This window comes from Sceloporus occidentalis, unplaced genomic scaffold, assembly GCF_023333645.1.
Source record: "Sceloporus occidentalis isolate IW3139 unplaced genomic scaffold, rSceOcc1.0.p SCAF_529, whole genome shotgun sequence".
Classification (NCBI taxonomy): domain Eukaryota; kingdom Metazoa; phylum Chordata; class Lepidosauria; order Squamata; family Phrynosomatidae; genus Sceloporus; species Sceloporus occidentalis.
Window position 1 is genome coordinate 20376 of NW_028317509.1, and position 12831 is coordinate 33206.

The following is a 12831-nucleotide window of genomic DNA, read 5'->3' on the forward strand; positions in this document are numbered from 1 at the left end:
CAAAAAAATATGCAAAATTTAAAGAATGCACATAATTAATAGATGCCAAAGAAATTCTACCTGCCCCATCAGGGGTTAATATATCAACAGAAGAAACACGGGGCAAATGAACATAAAAATAAAGATAATATTCCAGGCTTAGTTTACCCAGTGGTGCTTATTTGTCCCGTTTTTCTTTTGTTGATATATTAACCCCTGGTGGGGCAGCTAGAAATGGAAGTAAAGGGAAGTAGCGGAGGTTGCGCACAGACTCCCACTGGCTGACAGAGAGGATCCAGGTCTCCTGCAGTGCTGCGGGGGATCTGGATTCTACTGTTACCATTACATAAGTTATGGTGGGTAAAGGTGATGGAAACCCTTCCACTTAAATTAAAGGGGTAGTAGAAGTATTATTAAACGCTCCTCTACAAACACCAGACAAGCCAGAAGGCTTGTTTTTCCCTCAGAAATCTCATGGTGCTGCCACGACCACAAGGGATTCTGGGTAGGCGCATGCAAATAAGATTAACAATTATTACCTTTGCCTCTATTTGAGATCGGATTATAGAAGGAGGGGAGTTTTTCAGAGCATTTGCTCTGAAAAAACTCATTTTATAAATCGATAAAAATCGATTCAACTAATTGATAATGAAAATCGTTGACAACGATTTTCATAATCGATTATCGATTTTATCGATTCGTTGTTGCAGCCCTATATACAACCACACTTTGTCAAACTTTATAATAGGATTTTTTTTTCACACAAATTGTGTTTTAATTATAAATATACAGGTCCTGGTATATGTCACATAAAAGGTAACATTTGGGACATGTGTAATTCACTGTTTACATTTTTTGTACCCAACTTTCAGAAGAGGCAGGCTACAAGAAAGCCTGGCCTGTCTCCAAGAAGGGATTAGGTCTAGCACCGTTAAGCCAACCCTCAGCCACAGAATAGACACAGGGGACACATGTCAGTGCAAATAAGGGCTTATAAAAATGGTGCCGCCAAAAACAGCTAAAAAGCATTAAACGTAAAAATGTTTTTTTTCAAAAATACAAAAGTGGAGCAGGAAAAATATTAAGTATAAAAAAAAAATGCTGATGTGCAATATCACTGCCTGTGCAGTGATTAACCGTAAGGAAGGGGTTAAAATAAAAAAGGGACCTCTGTGGTGAAACATTTATATTTTATATTGTTTGGTAAAAGTGGAATACCTGCTTTGGAATACGACCGGTAAAGATCTGCCTCCCAGATCTTTACCGGTCAAAGGCAGATGTTTATAAACATTGCCTTTGACTGGGGAAATCAAGATCACTCTCCTGATCGGGGTGTCAATCACTGGATGCACACAGATAACCTCCGCTGCTGCCGGCACTTCCGCCGGGGCTTCTATGGTGGAGCACCGGAAGGTCATGTGTACATCCATCATAGAAGCCCTGGCGGATGTACTGGCCAGCAGCAGCAGAGGTTTGCATTGCACAGACCTCCACCGGCTGCCCCACTAGACACCAGGGAGTCTGAAGCACGGGTCACAAGTAAATGGATGCACTGGTAAGTCGGGGGGGTTAAGAGTGGCATGGGGGGTTCATTGGTATTCTGGAGGCAGAGTGGCATATAGGGGGGGTTAAAATGCATGTCAGGGGGCAGAGTGGCATATCTGGGTGTATAAGGCATATCTTGGAGGCAGCGTAGCAGATAGGGGTTAAATGGCATATCTGGGGGAAGAGTGGCTTATTAGGGAGGCAGAGTGGCCTATAAGGGAGTATAAGGCATATCTGGGTGGCAGATGTGCATAACTGGGTCAGAGTGGCAAATAAAAGGAAATAAAAACAAAAAAATAATTTTTCTCAATCATTTTATTAAATATGAAAAAATAGTTTACATGTGAATTTAATAATTACTAGTAAAACTTTTTTTCTGACAGGGTAGTCTTATATTCAGGCTTTTCCCCCTAAATTAATATTTAAATTTTGGGAGGTCGTCCTTTAATTGAGCAAATACGGTATTCCAAACTCATGGCAAGGCCACCATGCAAATACTGTGAAATACTCAAGGTTGTTCTATTTTGCAGGAAAAAAAACATATACTTTGGATGAGGTGGGTTGGGCGCTGAGACTTACACTATATCGACAAAGGTATTGGGACACCTGTCCATTACACCAACAGAAACTTTTATGACATTGGTTTTTAAATACATAGACATTAATATGTAGTGAGTCCCCCTTTTGCTGCTATACCAGCCTCTATGCTTGGACATGTTGGACAATGCTATGCTTCCAATTTTGTGGAAACAATTTGGGAAAGGTCCTTTTCTATTCCAGCATGACTGAGTTGAATGAGTTTGGTGTGGAAGAACTTGACTGGCCTGTACAGCCCCTGACCTCAACCCCATCAAACACCTTTGGAATGAACTGTAATGGAGATTGCGAGCCAGGCCTTCTTGTCTTGTCACTGCCTGACTTCTCAAATGCCCTACTTGATAAATGGGGGAACATTTCTCCAAATTCTTATGGAAAGTCTTCCCAGAAGAGTGGAAGCAGTTATAAGTGCAAAGTGGGGACCAACTACATATTTATGTTGATGTATTTAGAATGCATGTCGCAAAAGTCCCCATTGATGTAATAGTCAGGTGTTCCAATACTTTTATCCATATAGTGTATTACTAAATTAATTTGGCAGTATACAAATATGGACAAATATACAACTTGAAAACACTGATATCCTGTAATAGCTGCCTTATGATTTCCAAAAATAGTACATTAATATATTTTGAGCTATTTTAGTCATACTAAATGATGGATTGTATGTAGGAATATGGTTTTGAAATATGTCCTACTTCTCCTTAAAAAGTAATTAAACTTCTAAAAGTTTCTATACTTCAACTTGTAAAAAATAATATTGTTTCAGTACTGCTGTTGCTCAAGAGATTACTGTATTTCCCCATGTATAAGACGCACCTTTTTTTAGAAAAATTTGGGGTCTAATTTGGGGCCGCACCAGAAGATCTGCAGATATTTTCAAAAAGTATGATTGAAATAATACCGTTTGTATAGAGACTTGAATATAGAACCATAAAAGAACTGATTAACCACAGCAAGAGTGCCTATTTGGCAGTCAGGTACTTACATTATTAAAATGTTGATATTTTATTCGTCAAAAGTGGAAGTTTTAGGAAGACATGAATCCCATTACTTCTGGCTTAAAGCTAGCACAGCATTCCACAATAAGAGCATCATACACAGTCAAACGCTGTGGTGGTAGTGTGACGGTCTGATATTCAGACATTTTAAAAACACCGTTTGAGTTCTTTTAAAGCATGCGGCCACCGCTATATTCTATATGGTGCATGTTAGAATATTCTTTGTCTTGAATATCTAAGCTTCTCCAGTGATCAAACAGCAATCAAGACCACAGCTTCTATGTCTTATTAATAAGGTTTATTCGATAACAAATTATCAATTCATACAATACCAATGCTGGAACAAATGTTGATAAAAGGTACTGTAGGCTAAGTATCTTGGTGAGATGAAGATGAGAGCGTGGAAAGAGCGTGGAAAGAGACCTTGTCCTTGTAGTCATGCCAATTTATACCCCTCTACATTTGGTTAGGGTATACGTAAAGGAATCCTATTGGAACAGTAATAGGATACACCGGCATTCCACAGAAGACCCTCTAAGCTACGTCACTTAATTGATACCATATGTTCCTAGCACTCAAGTTGCATTCAGGCCTAAAATGTGCAGAACAAAATAAAAGTATAAAAATGATTTCTTACACTTCCCCCTGTTTATGGTTATGTACCATAAATAAATGTTTGCTGTCCATTCATACAACATTCGTATCACATTCATATCACATTCAGTGAGTGCAGGAAGATATGTAAACGATAATATTATAAAAAAGAATCTGTGGAAGACTGATGCATCCTACGTCTTAAAGTTTCCCTTAATATCATCTCTCCTTGCTTTATCTTTTCTCGAATAATTAAATATGATTTTCTTATTCTACATAATAAACATATTTGAAAAATAATACATATAAAAGACACAAATAAAACAATAATAAATGGATGTAACAAAACATTGGTGATAGCGGAGCCAACAGATGATTTTGCCATAATTTCTGTTGACTTAGCAAAGTTTTTCCACCAAGATGTACCTGAGACTATTGACCATTCATGTTCTATGTTTTTGAGTTTACCTTGCTCATGTTGAAATACAATCTGTGCTTCTTTTAATTGTTTTTGCAAGACATTTAAAAATCCTACATCTTTCCTTATCTCATTTGCCCACTTTTGCCATGGAAATTCACTTACTTGTGATAAATTAAACTGTAGTGGCAAAACATTTAATTTTTGAGAATTAATTTGAGAAACATTAATCTGAGTTCCATATATATAGATTGCTATTGGATCGCCATCAATACAATACAGACCTTTCGATAATATTTCTGTATGCGTACATTTAGGAAACATTGCTTTAATCAATTCCCCATTAGACATTACCTGTACACATACTCTACCTTTCTCTATAGGCGTTACAAGATCGTTAGATGTTTTCACACTTTGAATTGTACCTGAACATGAGCTCTGGTTATGAAAACATGAATGATATATAGTCTCAGCTTGATGAGACAAACAAATAATTTTGGACACAAAATGTAAACATGCAGACAAGTCTAACTGTTCCGGTTCTGACATATCTGTGGAAAAAACAAAATCAGGATACTCTAATTTATAAAATAATAATTGTGTACTACTGACAGGTATTCCCAATACTCTCATCGGGAATAATGTTTCTTCTTTACCTGCCATTGGTATTAAAGATGTACCTTTACACACATCATTACTACATCCTAACCATTTATTTACCCATAAATCAGTATGATTTCGAGCAAATGTAAATTCTTCAGGTAAACTACGTAGAATTCCTAGAGGAGTAATACCACCTTGGAATGCTTGTGCCATTATTTTGAAGTCAGTAGAATATTCAATTTGGATTTCCAAGCAAGCTCTGGCTACTTCTGATATATCAGCATTAGTCATTAAAGCCATGGTTGCTTCCTGGAGATGTTGCACTGCAGGTCCTATCACAGAAGCTGTTTTTATTATCATATTCTCCAAGATTTTGTTTAAACCTTGTTGAATATGTGTTTCTTTACTTCCTATTAACCCTGCAGTTTCCAAATCAGACTTTAGTGTCTTAATATCCATAGTATTAAGTATACTTTCTACTGTATTTACACCTGTTAAAATTCCTTGTATTACATTTCTCTTTTTCCTATTCAAATTTGTATTATTTCTACCAAACCAGTCATCAACACCTCTTTCCATATTTAATAAATATTTTTTGCATTGTGGAAATCTAGATGAAATTTTCCATTCTGATATATTAAAATTCCAAATTATTGTTATAAATTTACCATCTAAAACAGGGGTGGGCAATTAATTTTCCCATGGGGCCACATGAGAAATTGGAATGGTTTTAGAGGGCCAGACCTCTACAAACTACAAACTCCGAAGCCTTGTCCATTTTGTTAACTTATGTGCTGTTTAATAAAGTTATTCAAGCCTACGTCATTGGTAGAGGTGCTTGAATAAGTAAGGCCTGAATAACTATTAGCACAGCACAGAAGTGAACAAAATGAACAAGGCTTCGGAGTGCATACCGTATTTTTCGCTCTATAAGACGCACCTGCTGATAAGACGCACCTAGATTTTAGAGGAGAAAAAAAAGGAAAAAATATTTTGAGCTAAAAAATGGGCTAAAATATTTATTACAATAACTGAATAAGCTATGAACACAGTAAGACACACGCAGTAAGACACACACAGACACAGTAAGACACACACAGACACAGTAAGACACACACAGACACAGTGAGACACACACAGACACAGTAAGACACAGTAAGACACACACAGACACAGTGAGACACACACAGACACAGTAAGACACACACAGACACAGTGAGACACACACAGACACAGTGAGACACACACAGACACAGTAAGATACACACAGACACAGTGAGACACACACAGACACAGTGAGACACACACAGACACAGTAAGACACACACAGACACAGTAAGACACACACAGACACAGTGAGACACACACAGACACAGTAAGACACACACAGACACAGTAAGACACACACAGACACAGTAAGACACACAGACACAGTGAGACACACACAGACACAGTAAGACACACACAGACACAGTAAGACACACACAGACACAGTGAGACACACACAGACACAGTAAGACACACACAGACACAGTAAGACACACACAGACACAGTGAGACACACACAGACACAGTAAGATACACACACACACAAACACAGTAAGACACACACACACAGTAAGACCTCCCTCCCTAACCCCCCTTCTCAGTATCTCCCCTCTAACTCCCTAACCCCCCCTTCTCAGTATCTCCCCTCTAACTCCCTAACCCCCCCTTCTCAGGATCTCCCCCCCCCCGCCCCGGTCACTTACCTTAAACTCCTGTGTTGGAAGCGTGAGGCGTTTGTCTCGGGTGCCGGCGCTTCACTGCTGATCGCCGGCGTCTGACGTCATATGCCGGCGCCCAGCGTAAAGCGCCGGCACCCGAGACAAACGCTTCCAACACAGGAGTTTAAGGTAAGTGACCGGGGCGGGGGGGGACACCGGACTCATTGGTGAGTCACCAGGACACTCTTTGCGGGCCGGTCCGAGCTATTCAGCGGGCCGGATGTGGCCCGCGGGCCGTGCTTTGCCCAGGTCTGATCTAAAAGGAGAGGTTTGGAATGGAGATAGTTTACCTGAAATGGACTTGATTCTTTAAAAATTTTGTTTTCACACACAGATATTGTTGGTGAGATGACAGTAACATTTACATCTACACATTTCCTTTCAAAATTTTTCAATCTTAAACAACACTGATAATTCCCCTTGTCATTGAGAGTAGGCTGGTCTTTATGATATGTAAATCTCTTCTCAGACCATTCTACTCTACCTACTAGACCTCTATGTATCATACTCGGATTTGCATTAGAAAAACTTCCCAGGAACTCATCACCCTTAATCCATGTCATTAAAGACTCAGGAGATAACACCGACTCAATACTACATGTCAACACTAATTGATCCCTTCCTTCTAGGATCTCTATAGAATTAGGAAATACTTCTATATTAGGAATAATCAAATCTGTTACAGTTATTGCCATTTCCACATTTACAAACTTTGAATCCCTAAATGCTTCTATTTTCCATACTATAGGTGTATTTGATATGTTATTTTGTAGTATTGTTCCTGGTTGCAGAAATTTATACCATACTTGTTCCGTGTATAATACCTTTGTTCTAGTTTCTCCATCTTTAGTTACTGCCAAACCTGGAGTATTTGGTGCTAGATCTCCAGACCAATTTACTATCACATCACCATGTATAACTACACTCAAGTACGCTACTTCATTTATAATATGATCCCAAGACCCAAATTTTTCATCATCTTGTGTGTAGGTCCCTTTAGTCCAACTAAATAAATGTTTAGGCCCTATCGTAACATTTAACCTTACATTACTTTGTCTAGTAAAGTTAATTCTAATGTTACATACTGATAAGTACCCTTTCATTACACCAAAACACACATGACCATTAAAATCATCAATTTCTCTCTTCTTTCTAATAATGTCTGGGAACACTCGAGTTTCGTTAATTTGGCTAGTTAGTTGTCGAATCTGCAGATCTTCAATTTGTGGATCCTCCTTAAAACAGTCAATCATCAGTATAGTCGTCATCAGAACTGCTATAAACAAAAAAGATTGTCTCTTCTTGAAAGTCAAATGTCTTTGCCATAAGGAACTTTTGTTGGAGTCTGCATCACCCATGGATCTGTTTTGTACACACTAGGGAAAACAAAATATACAATATCAATATTTAGTTATATACAATTTACATTGATCAGAATGAACCCAAAAACATTTTTGTCTGCGTTTGTTACTCGCATTATCCAATGGTCGTTGAACTTTTAACATTATCTTGCCCATTGTATCTATAATGTTATACGGGCCTTCCCAATTTGCCTCCCATGGACCAGTTTTCCTAAAAGTTTTTATCATGACCATACCCCCCTTTGAAAACTTTGAAAAATCTGGAGGTGCCATTTTCTGCATACGGGTTGCTGCAAATGGAAGGAGCTCTGCTAAGTTATCTTGCAACAATTGTAACCATTTTGTTTTAGTAATAGCATCTTTTTGTGGCGTGGACAAATATGGTTCATGAGGGAAAGCAAGTGGCATTTTTTTACCAGTCATAAGTTCAAATGGTGTATACTGTGTAGCTGATGATGTTGTACCTCTAATACCCATAAGAACAGCTGGGAGAGCTTCTACCCACGTATTACCTTTGTCAAGTAACATTTTTGCAAGTCTTGATTTCAATGTTCTGTTCATACGTTCCACAATACCAGATGATTGTGGGTGATATGGAACATGAAATAGTTGGTCTATTCCCAAAAGTGCGCATAAAGACTGCATAACCTTACCAGTGAAATGAGTACCTCTATCGGATTCAAGCATTCTAGGAAAACCCCATCTGCTGAAGATATGACACCACAAAGCTTGTGCTGTACAAAAAGAATCATCTTTCCTTAATGGTATACATTCTACCCATTTAGAAAATACATCTACTACCACTAAGGCATATTTCAACCCATTTTTTCCTGCTGGTAATGGACCTATGAAATCTATTTGCAATGTAGACCATGGACCATCTGCTGGTGCTATGCGTTGCATTGGTGGTTTTTGTCCTTTGGGCCTAGGATTTACCTGTGCACAGATGAGACATGATTGCACTACTTGCTGTACTGTTTCTTCCATTTTTTCCCAATAAAATTTCTCCTTTAGTACTTCTAACAACCTCTTTTGTCCTATATGACCTAGGCTTTCATGATTATACTGTGTAAAGAAAGTCTTCAAATGTTCAGGCATAACAGGACGTAATTCTCCATTTTGGTCATGACACAAAACCCCGTTCTCATGAACAAATGGAGGTTTCGGATCAACCCGAGAGGCAGCAAGGGATGGATCCTTTGCTTGTTCCTCTGCAAATGAGGGAGACTGCGTACTTGCCTTTTTTACCAATGCTATGACTATAGGTTCAGTTTGGTATACGGGTTCACCTGTTAAAGCTGCCCGTTTGGCTAACATGTCAGCTGTTTCATTCCCTACACTGTGAAAATCTTTGTCCTTTCTATGTGCTGGTACTTTAACTATGGCATGAAATTCTGGAACTTGAAAAGCAAGTTCAAATATAGCTTCAAGTGAATCTTTGTGTGTTAACACTTTGTTTGAAGCATCTACAAAGCCTCTTCTTTTCCATATTGGTAAATGTTCTGTCAATGATCTTACTACATATGAACTATCACTATAGATCACTAGGGGGCCTTTACTTTCTTTGTCCTCAATCTCCAATGCAGTTTTTACAGCTTCCAATTCTGCTCTTTGTGCTGAGAAGTGTCCTGGCAATTTATGTTCAATTGAATACCCTCTTTCTGGATACCAAATGGAATATCCTGTGTAATACTTTCCATCTGAACAAAATCTGGACCCATCAACAAATACAGATTCATCAAATTTTCCTACCTCCTTTCTGAAAACCGAAGGAAGATCATCTTCTAAGTTTACAATACACTCATGTGGTTTACCTTCATATTGCATAAGTTGTGGAAGCACATACTTAGCCTTATGATCCACCGTGATTCTTTTAGAAGACAATGCCAACAACCACTGTGAAAATCTCTGATTTGAAACACCTGGTATACCCTTTTCAAGTAAAAGTTTCAAAGGTGTATGTGGTGTTTGGAGAATGATATCTTTAAACCCCACTATGTGCTCAGATGCCATTACAGCAAAATGCACTCCAACTAAATGCCTTGCACAAACATCCAATCCTCTTTCCACTGGGGAAAGAACCTTGGAAAAGTATCCTACAATTCTCCATGTTTCTTGTTGCAATTGTAAAAGTACTGCTGAGACAGCCGTCTCAGACATATGTACTTGAATAGCAAACGGTGCAGTAGGATGTATGGTAGCTAAAGTAGGTGCCCTTTGCAGATCTTGTTTAAGAACTTCAAAAGAATTTTGATGCTCTTCCTGCCATGGACCAAAACAAGATTCATTATCTTTTAACAGGTCATATAACGGTTTTGCTTTTTCAGCAAATCCTTCAATGAATTCCCTGGAAAAATTCATCAATCCCAAAAACTGTCTTAATGCCTTAAGTGATGTTGGTACTGGAAGTGAAGCAATTGTTTTAATTCTTTCCTGTACTGGCTTTCTATGTCCTGGACCAATATGAACCCCTAAGTATTGTACTTCTGGTTGCATCAGTTTCACCTTACGTGTGTTCAATTTTAACCCAGATTCCTGCAACAGAGAAAATAATTCAGTCAAAAGAATCAAATGTTCTTCTTCAGTTTCAGTTTGCAGAAGCATGTCATCAACATATTGTAGCAAGCATTCTGGTTTAGAAAATTTAGACAAAACATTTGCCAATGCCTGGTGAAAATAAGTTGGTGAACTGTGAAATCCTTGGGGTAAAACAGTAAACACATATTGCTGATTCTGAAAAGTAAAAGCAAATTTATACTGACAGCTCTGCGTGAGAGGTACTGAAAAGAAACCATTACTCACATCTAACACAGTAAAAACTTTAGCATTTGCCAGTAGTCGTGACATCATATCTGGAGTATCTGCTACCACATGTGCTGAAGCTGGTGTGTATTTGTTTAATACTCTTAAATCAATAGTTAATCTCCATGAATCATCAGTTTTTTTAACAGGCCATAGAGGGTTGTTGCATGGACTGTTTGATTTCCTTACCACCCCTCTTTGTTCCAGATCATTTACCACACTTGCAATTGAATTTATTGCTTCTGGTGGAAACCTGTATTGTCGCTGAGCTGGAGGATCAGGTCCCTGTATATCAATCATTACATCTTTGAATCTCCCACATTCATTTTTACTTTGTGCCCAAAGTAAAGGAAATTTTTGTACTATCTCTTTAAGACATTGGTTATTACCAGTATATGGCCATTGTATTTCTGTAGAAATTGCCTCTACTGGACATACAAATCCCAAATCACCGTATTCTGAGGGATCTACCAACACTGGTTTTCTACCCTTAGCATCTTTCCAAATAGCCTTATTTCCAAGATCAACAATCCAACCTCTTTTCTGCATTACATCAGTACCAATAATATTATCAACATCCTTGCAATACCAAATATCAATTTTCGTTTTTAAATATCCTGGTATTTCTAAAGGAATATCTGATATTAATGTTGCAGTAGCACCACCTGTTTTGTCAAATCCTATAACAGTACATTTAGGTGCCTCGTGTGACAACGGTAACGTCAAGCTGGTTACACTTAGCTGTGCTCCTGTGTCAATCAAGAATTCAGTATCATGACCCTTTAGAAAACCCCGTACATGAGGTCTGCCACAACCATCCAAATAAACCGGAGCCAAAAATTCAAGTGGACGCGGGGGCAGGGTCTCAGACCGTCATTGTGGAACAAGTAATTTATCCTTAGCATTGCATGTGTTATCAACATAACTATGTCTGTTTTCTAAAGCAACATTATTTGCAGTAGCTACAATTTCCCTGACTTCTCTAATGAGTGGTGCATATGGAGATTCTCTCTGTGATGTAGTGTGTACTGGATTCCTTCTATCTATTTGGTCAGACGTGTGAATAAATCCATTTGATTTCCCTTGTCCTTTACATTGCATATCATAAAAAAGTTTACGACATTGTTTTTTAATGTGACCTGGTTTGTTACAATAGAAACACTGTATAGGTTCTTTGTTCCAAATCCTTTGTCCCCTGGGAGCCAACATGTGGTTCCTTTTAAACTCCTGAGGAGGGGAAGGGGGATGAAAGGAATTAACCCTTTCCTTTCTGTGTGTGTAAAAACTTTTGTTAATAGCAGCCACATTCATTTTAACCTTTTCATTTTTGCGTTCCCTTCTGATTTTATCAATAAACGCAGCAGCAGCCTCAAGTGTTTGCATATCCGAAGCAATTGCAATACTAGTAGGATCCAAATATTTAAACTTTTTAACAAACACTTGTATCATAGAAGCAGGACATTCATCATCAGAAATTTTAAAAACTATTCTATATGCCTGCTCAAATCTTAACAAAAAAGAAAATGGATCCTCTGAAATTGTAGGTTTCAGGTTTTCTAGTATGTCAAGTGTTGGATTTTCATTTCCAGTTGTAAACTTAATCAACTGTTGGAGTCTATCCTTATCTGTTCCATGGATGATTTCATCATCCTCCACTATAGGAGTACTTATTGGAGCTACTAATCTTCTACTCATGTATGTAGGCAACCAAATTTTAAATAATCTGTTTCGTTGTTCATTAGCCAAATTATGCTTCTCTGTATTCGATTCAAATACATCTGCATTACCAAATGCATCCAAATTAGAATTATACGGCGGTATTTCTTTAAGTAATTTCATTAACTCGCTTTGTATCTGTAATTTTAATTTTGCTGCTTTATTTCTAAGCTTCTTCCTTTGCAGTTCCTGTTCTGAACTGACCTCTGGTTCATCCTCTACATTTTCTGGAATTAAGCTGTGTCTTTGTCTATCTCCCCTTGTAATTACACAAACTTGTTTCAAATCTTTCTGCAATTTTGTAATTAACAAATTCTTAATTTCTAAGCAATCCGACAAATCAGAAATCTCTTCAGTTAATAAATCACATTTAGGACATTCCTTTTCTATTGCACACACATTGTGCATCTCATTTTTAACCATGTCACTACTCTGTGAATTACTTTGAC

The 12831-nt window shown here is 37.9% G+C and overlaps 1 non-coding gene across 1 annotated transcript; it reads right to left on the reverse strand.

The window, feature by feature from the left end:
* Positions 1–832: 832 nt before the first annotated feature.
* Positions 833–962, reverse strand: LOC149271371 (small nucleolar RNA SNORA35). The gene has a single exon (XR_016279761.1). It is a non-coding gene; the product is annotated as a small nucleolar RNA SNORA35 (small nucleolar RNA).
* Between the last annotated feature and the right edge of the window lie 11869 nt (positions 963–12831).